This window comes from Geospiza fortis, unplaced genomic scaffold (genome assembly GCF_000277835.1).
Source record: "Geospiza fortis unplaced genomic scaffold, GeoFor_1.0 scaffold40, whole genome shotgun sequence".
Taxonomy (NCBI): Eukaryota; Metazoa; Chordata; class Aves; order Passeriformes; family Thraupidae; genus Geospiza; species Geospiza fortis.
The window spans coordinates 5,240,855-5,258,616 of record NW_005054297.1 but is presented as its reverse complement, the minus strand read 5'-3'; positions in this window follow the sequence as shown (position 1 = coordinate 5,258,616).

The window sequence follows — 17,762 nt, the reverse complement described above, 5'->3', positions numbered from 1 at the left end:
AAGAGGATAAAATAGGGGCTGGGAATAAAATTATGATATCACATGGCCATTTGGCACTGATTGGATTCAAAAATCACGAAGTTGTCAGAAAGAGAGATCTGAGATACTAGACAGGTCTAGTAACCTTTACAAGAAACACCCACATGCTCTTCCATCTTCTAACATTTTCTCCTTTATGTGTGTGCATGGCAGGAGGAAGCTATTACTGCTTTCATTTTACACATGAAGAACTGGGACTCAGAGCTTATAACTAAACAGCCCAGTGCAGGGACACATAAATCAACCCAGTTCAATCATGTAGCAGCAAAACAGGCCCTGGGAAAAGAAAAGCCATGCTTGCTTAGCTAGTCAGCCCTGCTGGAAAGCAACCTGTGCCTTGCTAATGAGATTATCCTGCTTCCAGAAACCAGGATTTCTTATTAAGATACTCTCAGTATCTGAAATCTGGCTTTAGAAATTGTCTTGGTATGAAAAGGTTCAGAGCTGGCTTGGTCATCACTGCATGGAAAGGTACCCAAAGGAACTGAAAGGATCATCCAAAAAAGCAGTGAAGACTTTCAGAGGAAGCCGGGGCAGAGAAAGCAAGTTTAGCCACAAGTGTTTGCCAAACTAACCCCCAAACCAATGAAATGTGTGCTGTTCTGCCAGTGGCAATGGAGACTCTCACTCACTTGAAAAAGCTTTGACTTGGGCTCCTGCGTATGTCAATGGCTCCACTGAAATTATATTACTGTTTTCATAAGCTATTTATTTCCTGTTAATACATTGGAAAAATTTTTAGAAGAGACATAAATGAAGACAGTATTGCAACTTGGCAAGTTCACTTCAAAATTCATTAGTGCTCTTTTTCTATTTTCCTTTGCAGAGCCCTGGTGCCTGTCATCAATAGTCAAGGGGAGAGTTGAGGGCTCTTTTGTTTGATTCTGATTCTACAGAGGAAAATCCTACTGGCTTCAGTACACTAGGCTTTGACCCTTGAAAATTATTGATTTCCCCCTAGGAAGCTGCAACTTTAAAATATTCTGTACTGATACATTTTTAAGTCTGCCCAGATGTAAAATGTTTACATGAACTTGACTTTTTGAGTACCTGAGACAGAAAAAATTCATAATTAAAGAAGATATAGTCTGTATTAGTCTTTCCTATCTATTGTGATTCAACCCATATGATCAATCTATTTTCCTTCTGTCATGGATTGCAGAGATCATTAGGCTGTTGTGATTTAACATAATGCTGTGCTGTGTTTGTACAGAAACACTGCACAAGGGAGATTCCAAAGGGATTTTAGCAACCATCTTCTAACACAGGATTTTTGAATAACACTACTTGGCCCTAGGCAAAAGAATTTCCTTTTGGCATTTTCTTTTCTCCAATGAAAACACAAAAAGTGGAAGTTAGGTAGTACTGCTATTAGAGCTTTGTTGCAATGAGAGAAAAAGCGGTGTCCACAACAGCATGGACACAGCAGCTGAGAGACAGCTCCTCTGCTAGACCTTCATTTGATCAGCTTCTTTCCTAGATTTATGTCTTCATGGAGCTGATCCATCTCTTGGACCATCCCTAGCACATTCCACTTCCTTTTCTTAGAATCCTCTGCATCACTGGGAGTTTGGGAGAGCAGTGAGCAAGTAATGAGTTCGGTGTTGAGATTTTTGTGTTTTAAATGTCAGTTACTCAAGAAATGCTTGGAAATTTTAAGGTTTGCTCTGTGTGGATTTCTTATGGAAATAAAAAGATGAAGACAGAACCTGTCAAAAAATCCATAAGCAGAAAAAGCCACCTATACTTGTCCTTGGCTGAAAGCTGAATGGAGTAGGAAGTACCAGAACACAGCAGTTCTGTTTCGTGCACTCACTAGAGCCAGTGAAAAGTGTTAATATTTTCATAGAAAACATTTCAAAATAATCTCCCTTCTGCAACGGCTTTTGGATTCTCAAATTTTTTTTCTGGTTTGTGTTTTTTTCCCTTGTTGTCCTTCCATTTCAACTTTACTGGTGCAAGAGAAGAGAGTAAAAAGGTGGCAAGTAATCTAGCTAACTAGATACATAGGTAGGTATCTTGCAGTGACAGGGCTGTAATTATGACTTAAGTTAATCAGGCCTGTTGAATTGAAATGTAGTTTTCAGGTTTCCTCCCATAAACTCAGCCCATGCCAGACTTGTGCTTGGTCCCTGTGAGTGACACGCCGTGCCAAAGGCACTCACACATCTGTGCCCAGGCAGCTGAGGGTACAGTGTGACACTGTTTGCTGCCCAGCCAAACGAATGTGTTCATGCTTCACTGCAAACACAAAACAGACTTGTCTCTAAACAGGCTGTTTATCCTTTTGACTTGCATTTGTCACCTGTATATGTTGAATTGTAACTTAGTCTTGTTTCCATTTGCTTCTCCTTTGTGCTGTGCATAGAGAAAGCAGCAGTAGGTCCTTGAACAGTTCCCAATTTTCATTAACAGTTCTCTAGTTTCTGTTCCTAAGAAACTATGTCTACTTACTTAGGGTTTAGAGAATTGGCTCACTCTTTTCCTTTAATCATTTCATGCAGTATTCTGATTGCATAAGGTAAGAAAGTCACAGAGCCTTTCTCTTCCTCTGTAAGATTTAAAATAGAGCTACTATTTCAAGTCGCCCCTCCTGAGGGCAAGGCTTTCTGTTTTTAAAAGCTGGCTCTTACTTTTAGATTTTCTTTAGAGTTCAGCATTAGATAACTGACAAACCCAAATTGAAGTCACACAAGATTTTTTTCTTTTTCTTCTGTATACTGCCAAATAGATCTTTACTTGCATCAGGGTTGTCCTTTGCACCTTGAAGGGGTAATATGCACTAGAGGGTGGCTATTTTAATTTCAGAATTTTGTAACTGAGGGAAATAGTGTAATAAAACCGGCATTAAACTTTGATAAACTTGAGACAAGTCTGAAAAAAATAGTTTCTTAACAGAAGACTTCCTAGTGTATGTTTGGACTACCATTTAAATGGCCAATAAAATTTTGGCCATGAGCCCACTTCCCTCCTTCTCCCTCCCCTCCTTCTCCTGGTGCTGCAATTTACAGAAGCAGAAAGAGGAAATATACTGATGACGTTTTTCCAACTGAAGAATAATTTTTACTTAGTGTTCCCTGTAGTGTTCTTTGCATAACGTTCTCATTTCTACTCCTTTTCTTACATGATGGCAGACAGAACTGGTTCCTGCAAGCCTTGGTGTGCCCATGCTTGCTTTCCTGCAGGGAGAAGAGCAACATAGAGGCTGAGGACACAACTGCAGAGTTTTTAGCCAGGGTGCCAGGTGGTTCCTAGTGCCCAGGATGAGCCATATGGTACCACATACTCACTTTTGTGAGCACTGGATACACTGCCTAGGGCAGTCTGAAAACTGACTCTGTTGAGACTACTGTCTGAATATATCCTTAAGTTATTTCTGCTTCTCACAAACCTTTAAGGAGGCAGGCGCTTAGCACAGGGACACTTCCACACTGACACCACTTCCATGAGGTGGCCTTGAGATATTTTGCAAGGCATATTTGAGAGAGGAATAGGCCTTTAAAAACTGGTGGACCACAATCTCAAAAGCTGTAGGGTTGCTGGCATTTCAGCATTCAATGGCCCTTCCTGATAGCTGACAATATTAGATTTTTTAGAATACAATGAAAAACATTTTGTAAAATAATAGTTGATTTCTTTTTCAGGGAAACTAATAGTGACTAAGTCATTGGACCAAAACTGACAAGATATATTGCATGGACATATCAATGTCCAAATAACAAAAATCTCCCTCTCCGTGTTATATAAAAGACTTTTTAGAGTCAGGAAAGATTATAGACAAAAGGACTTTAAAAGTTCAGAGAAAAACACTTGCTGAGTGAAATGCTGGTGAGATTACATTGTTAAAAATGGAGAAATATTCCAAAACTGGTGAGCAGTAAATTTGGCTTATTTGGCAAACAACAAAAGAACAATCCTATTTTGCTTATTGCACTTCTGTGTCCATAATTTGATTCCAAGAAGGCTGAAAGGAGTGAGATGTACCTTTGTAGCACAAAATGCCCACTATATGCGGGGACTTGGGGGTTGTTTAGGGCATTATTGAACCTTAATTCTCTTAATGCTAAGAGATGATGTTGGCAGACAGAGTTGATGGGAAGGATCCAAAAGATATCCCCATTTCTACTAGTTTCTGTTCACTTCTGAATGATATCCAGTATATCAGGCTCAGGTTACTGTTCCCAGGCTCTCCCTGCTATCTCTTTTTCCTTCTTTAATTCAGTTAATCTTTCTCTATTCTTGCCATCTGTTTAGTTAGTCTGTCCTAAACTGTTTCTTTTGCAACACTGCTGCAATCCTGCAACCAGCAAGATAACCAAGAGCTGCCTTTGGCAGCCCAACACTAGTGTAAATTTGCCAGGTCTCAGAGTGGCTGATAAAGCTTTCTGATACATTTTTTTCTTTGTCTAGCAGCAAGCTTGGAGGAAGCAGAATAAGAAAAAACCCCCTGTGGCTGTTTTGGTGTCCTATTCTCCCTCCCTTCATAGGATTTTTTTTTCTTGTCTTGTCCTCAAGAAACTAGGAGTCAGTTTTAAGTAAGAGTCAAAAAATTAATATCTTTTCTGTTCTACCAAAGGAACAGTTAACACCATAAAAATTCAGGAAAAGGGAGTAAAGGAATGTTCACCAGAACTTGCTGCAGCTAAATGGAAAGGAAAAAAGAGGGAGGGTTAATTCCATTTCCTTCTTTGCCCAGGTCTCCAGAAATGTCCAAGTGATTATTAGTGGTACTGTTTGTCACCACATCATAAAAGAGGAGATCATGTTAACACCTGTGAATCTCTATGCCCAAGTGCTTCATTGAAAAGAACTCGGGGCAAATGTCCCTCCTCTGCTGCTGCCTTCTTAGCTGACTGCCTGTTATTGCTGCAACCAGTACACATGGCAGAATGCATGCTTCTGCCTCAATATGATATTTTAAAAGGCAGTTAAATGCGCTGGCATCTTCATAAGAAAATTTCTCACCCTCAGATTGTCCATGATGAAGCGGACAGAACTTCTCAGCCACTAAGTGGCATTTTATGGCAATGGAAATTTGGCATTTGTACCTGGTTCAAATATGTTCCCTGGAGTCTGTTTCCTTTTAGTGAACACTTCATTTTACTTACTTTTTCATCGAGTTTTGCTGATGACAAAACGAAGCAAGGAAGGCTAACTGGAAAATTGGAATTCCGTTTCATTAAACTGCTTCTAGTTTCAAAATTTGTTTCTGTGTTCATGCGAATGCAATCCACGACCTTTCCACTGAAAACAAAGCTCTGCTCTGTGACAAAGCCCCCAGAGAAGGTTCACTGTGGCTGCACTCCCCAGGAAAGGACAAGACTCCTCTGGAGAGCTTTCATTAACCAGACTGGGGTTGGAAACTTGGTTTTCCATAGCTGGGAGAAAGCCAAGGTCTTTCTCTTAGCTTGTGTCTCCTTCCCTCTATATATCATCTGGAGAAACTATTTTGCCAAATTTTGGTGAACTGACATTTCAATGTTTGACTGCTGCAACAAAATGACATTTTTGGACAAAAAAAGAACTGTCAAAAGATTCTTAATGTTTTATAGCTGAGTGCCCAAAAAACATTCTCTCTACAATTCATTACTGTATAATCTTTTGAGAAAAGAAGCAGCCCTCTAAACTTTTCTCTCATCAGTTGCACTAAAAACAGCACTCCAGTCTTGGTGCTTAAGAATCAAGGCTTTTATGCCACAACTTTGATGACAACACAAATGAAGAAAAATAAATTATCAGCATAACATTTAAGAAAACTGAACTCTACAGTAAGCCCTACTCATAAACAAAATTTAGACTTTTTTTTTTTCTGAGTCCTTTTTTATTTATTTTTCTGCAGTAATACTTCCAGAATACTTGAGTTTCATATGCATAATTTAACATGGAAAAAAGTGAACAACTGAGCTGTAGGTGACGCTTGGGCCAGAGACAGTAAAATGAGATCTTATTGTTGCACTGGCAATATGGCCTGTCCACCTCTGAGAGCAGAAAATGTACCCCCAAGTATACTGTGACAATGCTTTAATCAGCATAAAATGGAACTGCCACTGAAAACATGGATCTCACACTTGACGCACTGTATCCTTCTCTTTTCTATCATCTCTTTTCTATATGACTCCTTCCCACAGAAAGAACAGGACAGCTTTAGCAGTTCTTCTCCCTTGATCTTTTTCATCACATGTGATAGGAAAAATGGATGGATCAGAACTGGGAATGAATAAGCTGCTAGAGATGGACAGAACAATATTTTTTATTGCAATGGTAATGTCATTTAAAGCAGAATTACAGCATTTGCTGCTACGTGGTAGTTTCTCCAGGTAAGGTCACCAGGAGCCATGAATTTCGCTGTAGCACTTGGGTTATGGGGAGATCTGTTTTTATGACAATTGCCTCTCTGTTTGCACTACAACAAAAAGAAAGCATATTTGGATGATCCTGAGAACACCCATCTTCCTGAAATGAAGCAGATGGCCCTGAACTCTTTAATAGATGCTTAGCACACCCCAGGCTGGTCTGTATTATATCAAAGGTAACCTCTGGCACACACACTGCAGAATGGGATGTGCAGCACAACACTGGATTTCACTCTCCCATCAGAATTCAGACAATCCACATACCTATTATTTCTTCAGCTATTCTTCAGGGAATGGGATTTACATGCTTAAATTTCTCAGATTAAAAAAAAACAGTCTATTTTTTTAGTTTTGACTAAACAGTATTGTTCCTCTAAAAAACCACACAAGACATAAATAAAGACATAAATGCAGATGAACTGTTAAGTAATTTGCAATAGTTTGAAATACTTATATTCATACCATGCTTGTAGACTTTTTTTCGCTGGAATATATTTTGCCCTCGTTAACAAAGATGCTATTCCATTTAAGTCAATTGGGGCTTCTCTGGTGTATCCTAGAACAGAACTGGAGCCAAGATATGAATCTTACTCAGTTCATTAGACTCTCCAAAGCTGTAGATTAAATAAGCAAGTATGTCACTAAATCTGTTCAGCATTAAAATGATACAAAATGTATTTTTCTTCTTCCAACTAAATAGTTTTCTTCAAATTTGAACCAGATGGAAACGCAGTGAGTTATCTGAGATGAGCTCATCTGGACTTCTGAGTGGAATGTCCGACATTTGGTCACACATCTTGAGATGTTAGCTAAGGTCTGAATGGGGAAATTTTGATCATCTTGTGTTTACTCTTGTGGATAGGCTCATTAGCTTCAATGGGCAACAAGAAAAACACATGACACATGCACAGGCAGAGTAAGACCATGCAGGACATGGTTCTGTATAAAATCTCTCAAATGTGGTTCACATTCCAAACAAAATTGTCCCTGAAAAGTCCAGCAAACACAATAAATAAAAGCTCAGCATCAAAATCAGTTAAGAAATGTGGAGCAGTTCTTATTTTTCTATGTCTTCCATTAAACCTGCTTTCACTATATTTGTCTGGAGGATTAATATTTCAGGGGGCACACTGACTTGTAAGTTTTCTATGGAACCAGGCATACTGTTACCATTTGACTAATTTAAAAAAGCAGGCATGTACATTATTTTTTGTAATTTAAAAAAAAACAAACTATGAGGGAGTTTAGAAATGTAGAGCAGCAGATACTAAATCCCCTTACTTTCAGGATTAAAACCAAACATTTCCAATGAGATCTCGCTCCCACATGGCAAGGCTACCAGGAAACTCCGTGTGTTTCAGCTGTAGAGTCACTTTCTGTTGTCAGGTACACCGAGTGCTGCAGTCAAACAGCTCCTGTGTTGAAGAAGTACCTGTCCTTTATCAGCCCAATCAGGCTAATCTTGCCTCACTGAACTCAGGGGAGTTCTGCTGTTGCCTTCACTAAGGCAGGAATTTTACCTTTAGTCAAGAGCCTGAATATTAAATGCATTGAGCTCCCACATTTTCAGCAAAGAAAATGATACCCAAAAGTACCTCCTCCATATTATTACGTACATTCAATTTTTAGACAGTGTGTGATGGCTGCTTCGGGCTCATTTACCAGGCTTCCTTGTAAAATGAATTAGCATAGGTGGAATTTATCTCTGTGAGAATTAAGCTGCTTCTAATATTTAGACTGAACAGGTTTGGTTTTTTACACTGCATTGAACTGGGGCCAGCATACTTTTAATGTGGAACTCTCCTGACTCCCATGAGCAAGCTGGAAGAGTCTGTTCTGTGGCAATGAATAAAATCTGTATACCTGACAGAGATTTAGCAGCCATCTGCCTGAAAGTTTTTCCAAACTATACTATAGACTTTTGGGTTTGTTTTTTATTTTTTAAACACTTTGAATCATAGTCCTAATCAGAATGGCCTGGATTTATTCTTCCTATGACTCCACTGCAGTTCAAGAATTATTTTGTATTTATTCTTTCCCTCTTTTGGAAGGAAGATAGTGAAAAGATCTGCATTTAAATAAACTTCAGGCTCATAGGATAGCTTTCTATCTTGAAGAATTCAGAGTTTTTATGGTTTGGGGTTGTTTTTAAATCAAAATCAGATACACAAAATCTGATTTGTATTGGCTAAATTCCAATGTATTTCTCTTGCCTGATGTTTCCCTCTGGCTAGCCCTGCATCTTCAGCTGTGCGTAGCCAAGAGGAATCACCAGCCATGGGGATGTTAGTTGAATTTAACTGAATAAATCTGGGCCCTGATGCCTTCATTTTGTGACTTTCTTTTTTGATATCCCCAAAGTGTTTGACAGAGACTTAAAAGTCTTTGGGCCAAGATTTAGATTATTACTTGAACAGCAAAAGATGAAAAAGACTATTCTGCAATATAAACAAATTTGCACACGAACTCAAAGCTGAATTTATCCAGCAGAAATGTCTTGGTAGGACTTTACAGACACCAGGAAGAATGAAAAATAGCAGGATGAAAAAAACATAAAATCATACTTACTGGAGCTGTGGACATTCTCGGGATAATTAGTTACATATGTTTTGGTTGTGCCCTAGGGTAAAATAAGTTCTGGGATGAGGTAATAAATAAATTAAATGTGGTTTTGGAAATAGTTATCCCTCACTACCCAAAATGTCCACTGCTAAAAGAATTTGGAGGCAGCCAACTTTGGAAATCTGAAAGGACCACAGACACAATTTTTATAAGGGCAACAGTACTGTAAAGAAGACACCACAAAAACTGAAGTCAGCACAATTTTGAATGCTGCTGATTGATGTGCTGAGCTAATCTAACTGATAGATTTTGGAAAGATTTGTTTGAATAAGCTAGGTAATTTAGAAATGAGCTATATAATGTAGCCCCACTTAAAGTCATCAATTATTATAGCAGCAGCTGAAATACTAGCTACATGTTTTGATCACATGGATGAATTTTATAAACACTGAATTGCTTTCTCCAGCCACCACCCTTCCTTTTTTTCCTCCATTTTTTAGAGTGGAAAATGTAAATACAGCCTGGTATCCCTTCTTGTGTTGTATGTTCATTTACTACTGTTATTCAGCCTTGCTTGCAGTACTTCAAGAGCAACCTTTTTTCAACTGTGTCCTGCCCCTGTGATGAAATAGAGAACATGCTTGACCCAGCCAATCTAAGACATATTTTAAGTCCTTGACTAATCACTAGGCTTTTACTTAGGGCTAATATCCATTTTCAGGGGAAAAGACAGATTTCAAGGACTTGAGAACATGCTGTAGTTTTATTTGGTCTTGTAGAAGCAAGAAACAAGTAAATTTGCTAGAGTCTCCTGAGGTTTTGGTAAACTGCAGAATTTCCTTCTCACAACATGTATAATTAGCCTCAGAACTTTTTCATCAACTTTTCAGAGGACATCATAGAACTCTCACAATTTAAAATGTATTCTTTTGTTGGACAAAAATATTAATACTTAATTTACAGTATCAAACTAATTTCTACATATCTTTGCTTCAGTTATCCATTTTAGCTCTTCTCATTCCTCTCTCCTTAGATGCAGGATGATTCTGGGGTGACAGCTCCAAAGTAAGGACTCTCCCAGTGGAAAATAAGAATCAGCAAGTGCTGGATCTGGTGTATCCTTGCAATGCCCATTTCGCATTTTATTAAACAAATGGACAAATTGAGGCCTGTCAATTTACCACTCCTGCCCCTTTGTGCCAGATTAAGCCTTAACCAGTTTACCTCAACCCAGTCACAGGTAATGAAAAGTTCAAATTACTTCAATATCCAAAGGATTTTAGTCAGGGACTAGACTTAGGTCTCTTTCTTCTGAGTCAAGAGGTCACTAGTCTTTGGGTTCTTCCATCAGTAAATTTTAAAAACTTCGCAAAAAGATAAAAAGACAAGTTAACTTCCAATTCTATCTTTGCTGTTCTGCTTTTTCCACTTAGAATGCAGGACAAGGTTTTCTGAGGAGTATGCCCATCAGACATCCCCTCCTGAGGCAGAGAGAGCAACTGAAACACACCAGAGGAAACCAATGGCAAGGTGTCCTAAAACTTACTTGATCTTGGGTTGAGGCATGTAAATAAAAAGACAAGAAGAAAACTGAACCCAAAACCTGATTAGGATGTTTTGAAGGAGCTTTAGGAGTGACTGCCACCTGGAGAACTCAATGTGCTTGAACATTGTGGTCTTCCAGCTGCCGCAGAAAGGATGTGTCAGGGGACCCACACAAATTCCAAAGTGGCCTGTGTCATTATAGAAGCATTTTCATAGAATATCAAAGATACATGCTAAATCTAAAAAAGCTGCATGAGCAACTGTATTTTCTCAACTGAATTTAGCAACACAATCTGTCTAAAGCCATTGAAAATTATCTTTTAAAAGCAATAATTTTCTGTTCTATCAGCATATTTCTGAAACACATTCAAGGGTGTTAGAGAAATATAAAGTATTGTGGGTAGAGGTAATCTGGACCCTGTGCACCAGTGGGTGCTCACAAACACACATTATCTGGGGACTGGAATTCAGTTAGAGTTAAGCTATTTTCTACAGGATTGCCTTTTACAATGGTAGGAAGGAAATAATTTTAATCACATAAGTAAAACAAGTATCATTCATTTACTTCTTTGCATAATGATGTGTCAGTGTTCATAGACCTTGTTGTGAAATCCTGTGTTCTAAGCAGCAGCAATTTTTGTAATAACTGGTAGAACTTAAGGAACAGGATTCATAGATAAATCAGGCTTCCTAGATACTAGATAAAGGGCTATGCATTTTATCATTAATAATATTAAAAGTTAATAATCATCTTGATCTTATACAATAAAAAATGTAGGGCTATAGCAAAACTCATACATTTTTTTTTTTTGCAAGCTGAGAGCTGCTGCTGTAGTTGCACCACCAGACTGCCATTCAAGAGATGTAGGGATAGCCATATGTTTCCTGTGTGACTTCTTATAAATTGCTTAATCTCTGTTTCTTAACTCATCATCCATGAAACAGAATTATTCCCTTGTAGCACAGGAATGTCTACTAAAACACGTGCATTAATGAGCAGGTACAGTGGCAATAAAAACTCTAAATGTCAGAGTGAAAGCTCTCTGTATTCATATTTGTAATTTATTCCTAACTTCAGGCCCCTCCACATTTTCTGCAGCCTTCTGCTAATACCCCACAGGTAAACTTATTCATTTTCCGCTTAATTCCCAAGAGAGCATTACAAAAACACTTTGTTTGTCTAGATAGTCTTTTATCAGAATATTTTTTTACTATTTCTTTCAATATGTTGTGGATACAAATGAAATGAAAAAATATATCAAAGTACAGGATCATCAAGGACTATTTATCTAAGAAATGAAGTATCATATAAGGAAATAATCCCACAAAACTTTGTACCCTTCAAGAATCTTTGCCAGTGATAACTGTATTGCTGAAAATTTGATTTGTCCAATGTGAAATTCAGGTATGTTAGAGATTAAATTTTTGGTCACTTAATAGTTAGGAAACCTGTAAATGGGTTATAGCAATGCCTATTTTAGGAGTTTCCAGTAAAAATGCTCTGATTAAGCCCTGAGTGTATTGGAGCAACACTTTTCATGACAGATAAGGAAAATGGAGAGGCGAAGAGTGAGGAATGATGTAAGATTGCACAACTGCTCCGCGTGGAGCGAGTCTGCCCTAGCACTGAGGAACCATTTGAGGAAGCTGGGAAATGGAGAAGGGTGTGGCTGGTGAAACCCTGTCTCTCAGAGCCATAACCACATGTTTAAAATAGCATTGGAAAAATACACTCTGGCCCATCTTTGTTGTTTTTGAGGGCAGTAAACTTTCTACATGAGTCCTTTAAAACAAGCATGCTTGCACAGGGAAGACTAGGAGCCATCAGTGGCATAAATCATGTCCTTAATTTCCACACTTCTCTTAGTTCTAGGTAAGAAGGAGTTCCAAAAGACTCCATGTAGTTATTGTCTAGCTGAAGTATCCCTAATGCACAGTGACAGAAAATATTTATTGTTAATTCCACAGAAAACAAAAGAACAGAGAACAGGGAAAATCATTATTTACAATTAAAAAGGTATATGTGGGCTTATGCATCATGAGTACTAATAAGTCATAGTCAGGAGTAATATAGTATTCTGGCACAATAAGTTTCCCCTTAAGAAAATATTTGATTTAGGCAGAGCAAGAGATTTTTCAATTATAAAGAAATAACAAAGAAAGCCATGCAGCTAAAGGCAGTAACTTTACTAAAAGTCTCTTTCTAACCAGTTACTTAAATAGAGAGGAAGTAGACATGCAGCTACCACAATCACAGCTACCATATGATTTTGATAAAATGCTTCAGGTGACAATAAAATGACAGAATGAAAACAAAAGAGATACTCATTTGTGATCTATCTCAAATGAAGTCTGAAGGCCTTTATGTCACTTCATGCCACCCCTATTTCAAAATGTTTCAGAAGGCCCTTTCCAGAGGATGGCAGTCCCACATGTAGGATGCTGAGTCACTTCTGAGTAGCCATGCAAGAAACTTCTTTCCTACTTATGTAGCAGCTTTTTATTTTTTTAAGTTTGATTTAAACTGAGATGTGATACCAAGGCTTATACCCTGACATGACACTGGGATTTGAGATTTTCATTGTAAGGAGTCAGTGCAGTTCTTTGATCAGTTACTAAGACAAATGGAGTCCTGAATATACAGGTACAAGACAGCAAGTCAAACAACAAAAAATATTGTCATGCTTCGTCTCAGTGTTGCAGATTCTTCTGTATCAAATACAGACTTTATGTATTTGTCAAGGTCACAAAATCACAGAATGTTTGAGGTGGGAAGGAATCTCCAGAGATCATCTGGTCCAACCCACCTGCTCAAGGCTGGGCCAGTTTTCCAGGACCATGTCCAGATGGCATTTGAATATCTCCAAGGATCGAGACTCCACAACCTCAGGGCAAACTGTGCAAGTGAAACAGTATTTCCTGACATTCAGAGGGTTTGTGCCAGCTGTCTCTAGTCCTGCCAGTAGGCAGCATTGAAAAGAGTCTGGTATCCTACTCTTAGCACCCTCCCATCATGTATTTACATACAGTGATGAGAACCCTACGTGCCTTGTCTTCAGGCTGAACAGTCCCAGCTCTCTCAGCTTTTCCTCACAGGATACATGCTCCAGTCCCTACATCAAATCCATAGTCTTTCACTGGACTCTCTCCAGTAGCAGTTTTACAATAAGCCTCCTCATAACTGGTCAAGCTGAGGAAGAACTGTGTGTCAAGTTCCTTGAAAAAATCTCAAATCTCCTTCACATGCGGTCCATAATGATTCATGGGTTCTCAACAGAGAAGACAAAACTGCATTTTGCTTCCCTTTGGATGAGAGATCAGACTCTTTGTCGTTGGAGAGGAGGGCAAAAGGCAGAGGTATGGCAAAGACTGAGGGTAGAGCTCTCATTACTCATCCTGACATTAGAAAAGGCCCTAAGCTCAACAGCTCTGTCCTCCTGCTCATCCCTGCCAGAGCCACAGTGACAGGCCAAGGAGCAAGTCCTCCAAGAGACTGAGGAAGCTGCAGAGCCTTTTTTGCTGTCGCCAGACATCTGCCACCCTTGACAAGGCTCTGCTTTGCCTGTGCTGGCACCTGGTCCTGACTGAAGCCCTCTGCAAACAAAGGTGTCCCCAGTGCCCCCAGCAGTGATGAGAGTGTGGCCCTGGAGCACTGGCAGCCATGGCTGTGGCGGGGAGGAGCTGCTGCTCTCCTTGTGGGCCGAACCCTCGGCCCCGGCAGGCCTCAGCGCCAGCTCCGTCTGAGAAGGGCTTCAGCAGATCTGTGCAAGCAGTTAGGCCATGAACCGCCTCGAGGGAAACTTTCTCCCTAACCCTCATTAGTAGTTAGAGGTTGGCCACAAAGCAAGTAGCTTTACATTCTCAGACTTACAGACACCATTCTGATGGACGCCCCGACAGGAGCCAATTCAAAGCAGATCCACAGCGCTGTGTTGGGCAGTGTGGGCACGCTGCTCTGCGTGAGGCACCAGCACCGCAGCTCTGCATGGGACTGACACGCCTTTATCTTTTCTAAGCACTGCTCTTTAGGAGATTAAAAAAGAATTTCTTTTTAATCTGAAGCCAAAATTTTGACAAGACTTCAAATTGCCCTGAAACCAAATCCAGACAATCTACAAACATTTGAAAATGAAATCTGTTATGAAAAGTAATTTATTTTTACTGGTTTAAACATATTGTTATTGACATTTCATGCAGTAGTTTAGAAATGCTGTCTAAAAGGATGTGTAATGTACAATGCTGTCAATATTCTATGAGTTGATTCTCATGTTTTATTTTATAAGTGGACAGCTGTGTCTAAATTAAGGGAGAAACCCTTTACAGATTGGGAAGCCTTCTGTTTGTACTGTGACACATTTTTTTACAGAGTATTTCAACAGAATTTCCATTCTACAGGAAGTTTCAAACTGTTTTCTTTCTGAAGGAGAGCAATTTGCAAAGTGACAATATTTTCCATGACTGGGAAATCCCAGCTTTTAACTCATTTCTGTCCCAAAGCAAGGAACTGTGTGGGTTCGCTCTCAGTCCTAGCCCCAGTGCCACTTCTTCCATTACTTACTGCTGCTTTTCAGCACAGGATTTGTGTCTCCAAGGTTAGCAGGTATGATTCTGAGTACAGGATTAGGAAGATTTCATAAAATGAGCACGCCATATTTTTGGAGGTGTCTCTCTTCAGATCAGAATCACACTCTACAGCTGAGGTCACAGCCCTAGATTTTATATTCTGTGTAACCAAGCCCTGCATTTTCCAAGTCATAAGAGTTATTACCAGCTGGATTTAAAAGGAGTTGGGTCCTGAGCTGTGCAACTAATTCTCAGATCCTTTTATTTGCATGAACAGCTTCATCTGTAATCATACTTGCACCATATGCAAACTCTTGTTTGCAATTCACATAAATTATTAATTCACAGCTTAAGCTGCACGTTTCCTCTATTAGTCACATTTTTTGGAGGCTGCTCATTACTACAGCATATGGAAGTCTTCTTTACCTATGGTGCTGTGCAGTGATTAATTGTGGGAATTAAAAGATATCTAAAAGATATAATTTAGGACCAAACTCAACATAGAAATTTCCCTAGTGCAAACCTTGTCAAGCAAGCAGTAGAGTTGCTGAAAGTTTACATTGCTACAAGCTTTTTCAGTGTTTGGAGACAATGTATTTTCATCTGGTCCAAAGCTGAATGGACAACAGGAGTATGAGAACTGTGTGTAGGGACTAATGACTAACTGAGAGGAGCTAATGGCTCAAACACAGTTGAATGCCATTAATTGTGGGCAGTCATTAATTCTCAGACAACACCCAGTGTCAGAGCTGTTACTCTTATGAATAGTTGTTTAAAATCTTGTCTATGAATGTTTTTAGGGTTAGGTAGTTATAGTCAGCACATATGGGGCATTTCCAGAAAATTAATGCTTTGTATGTCGGGCAGATTGCTTATGTCAGCTCTCCCCATGGCTCTCATTTGCTAATACATTTTGAGTGATGAATTGTGGTTTATGTTTTATACACTCCCAGTATTTAAGTTACATCTATTGATTTTCAGCAGCTTCTCTGTGTGTGTGTGTGTGTGTGCATGTGTGTGTGCTCAAGTTTTGCAGAAGAGAAACTCCACGTTGATATATCTGACCTGACTTGTAACAATCAAAGGAAGGAATTTTAGGTAAATCACAAATGAAACCGAAAACCGCCCAGCGTGTTTCAGGTTATGTGAATATGCAAGAAAAGGACAAAGGAAGGTAAAGCAAGCTGCTGCCAACAGCCATAACAGCAAGGTATTTTAAAGTCAGTTGCAAACATGCAAACACATTCCTGTTTGACACACTGCAGATTGCTCCAAGATGGGTACAGGACTGGTAAGAAAGTGCAAGTTCAAAGAACTATAAGGAGCTCAGGAAAATTATGTTGGCCTCCAATTAAAACCTTGCCAATGATGACCTAAATAATGTTTTTATGGGTTGTATGAAGTGAAGATGTAGTTTCAGTTCCATTCTCAGTAAAGGCCTATTTGCATCACCCGAGTCATCATCAGAGAAGATGTTAATATGACTTCCTTATTGGGGAAGCCAAGACCTAAGGGACTATGGAAAATGAAGCTTCCTTTTCCTATTAGAGTTGTTTGCTCCAGGTTGAGTTGGAAAGATATTGGTAGTGAAACACAAAAATTATTCCTGTCCTATATATGTCTCCCAGGTGTCTCAGAGTGCTTACTTAACAGCTTTTGTGACTGCAAGATCCATTTTTAATGGGCATTTTAAGGAAAGAAAAATCTATTGGTTTTTTGAGTATGACTACTAAAGCCAGCAAGCAGACATATAAAAAAAGAGAGCACATGAACAGCTGCAGATGTAATCCAGGCAGCCAAAAGACTAGCGTGATCTTACTCTTCCAGAACTCAAAGCCTGCCAGAGGACACCCTCTCTTCTCCTTCTCCTTCTCCTTCTCCTTCTCCTTCTCCTTCTCCTTCTCCTTCTCCTTCTCCTTCTCCTTCTCCTTCTCCTTCTCCTTCTCCTTCTCCTTCTCCTCCTCCTTCTCCTTCTCCTTCTCCTTCTCCTTCTCCTTCTCCTTCTCCTTCTCCTTCTCCTTCTCCTTCTCCTTCTCCTTCTCCTTCTCCTTCTCCTTCTCCTTCTCCTTCTCCTTCTCCTTCTCCTTCTCCTTCTCCTTCTCCTTCTCAATTCCATAGATTCTGATGGTTTTCCTCACATATGAAAATAAAACTCAAGTTACTGGTAGAAAGACTTAGAAGGCTTACTGAGATCAAGTTCCTGTAAGAACAAGCCAGTCTCCAATATAACCTTATTAGTAATTTTGCTTCATATAGTGTTTTCTCTGAGGGCAGTACATTTTAGAAGCTTTAGGTTGTTCTATAGGGGAAAATTTTATCTTCTGCACATGGAAAACAGAAGGGTCAATGAAAGAGGTAAGGAAAGAGTTTAATTGTCAGATAAAATTAGGTACTTAATTCACCCTTATAAAACATAGAGACAACTCTGCAAATCTGAGAGATGTGTATTTCCATGACAGGGAAACTGCCTCATCTGCAGATGCAGTTGTGTATTTTATCCACATCTGTTTGACTGCACAACAGCTCAGATTCTTGATCTGACCACTGCAATGAACTTTTCACAAGCAGGTCCCTGTGTGTAGGTGCATTTTTTGATAATGTGGCCTCTAAGTCTTTCTTCAGAATAGTTTTATGGTTTCCATGAACTTTGCTCAAAAATGTGCCAAAAGACTTCCAAGTAACAAACATGCTTTTGCAATT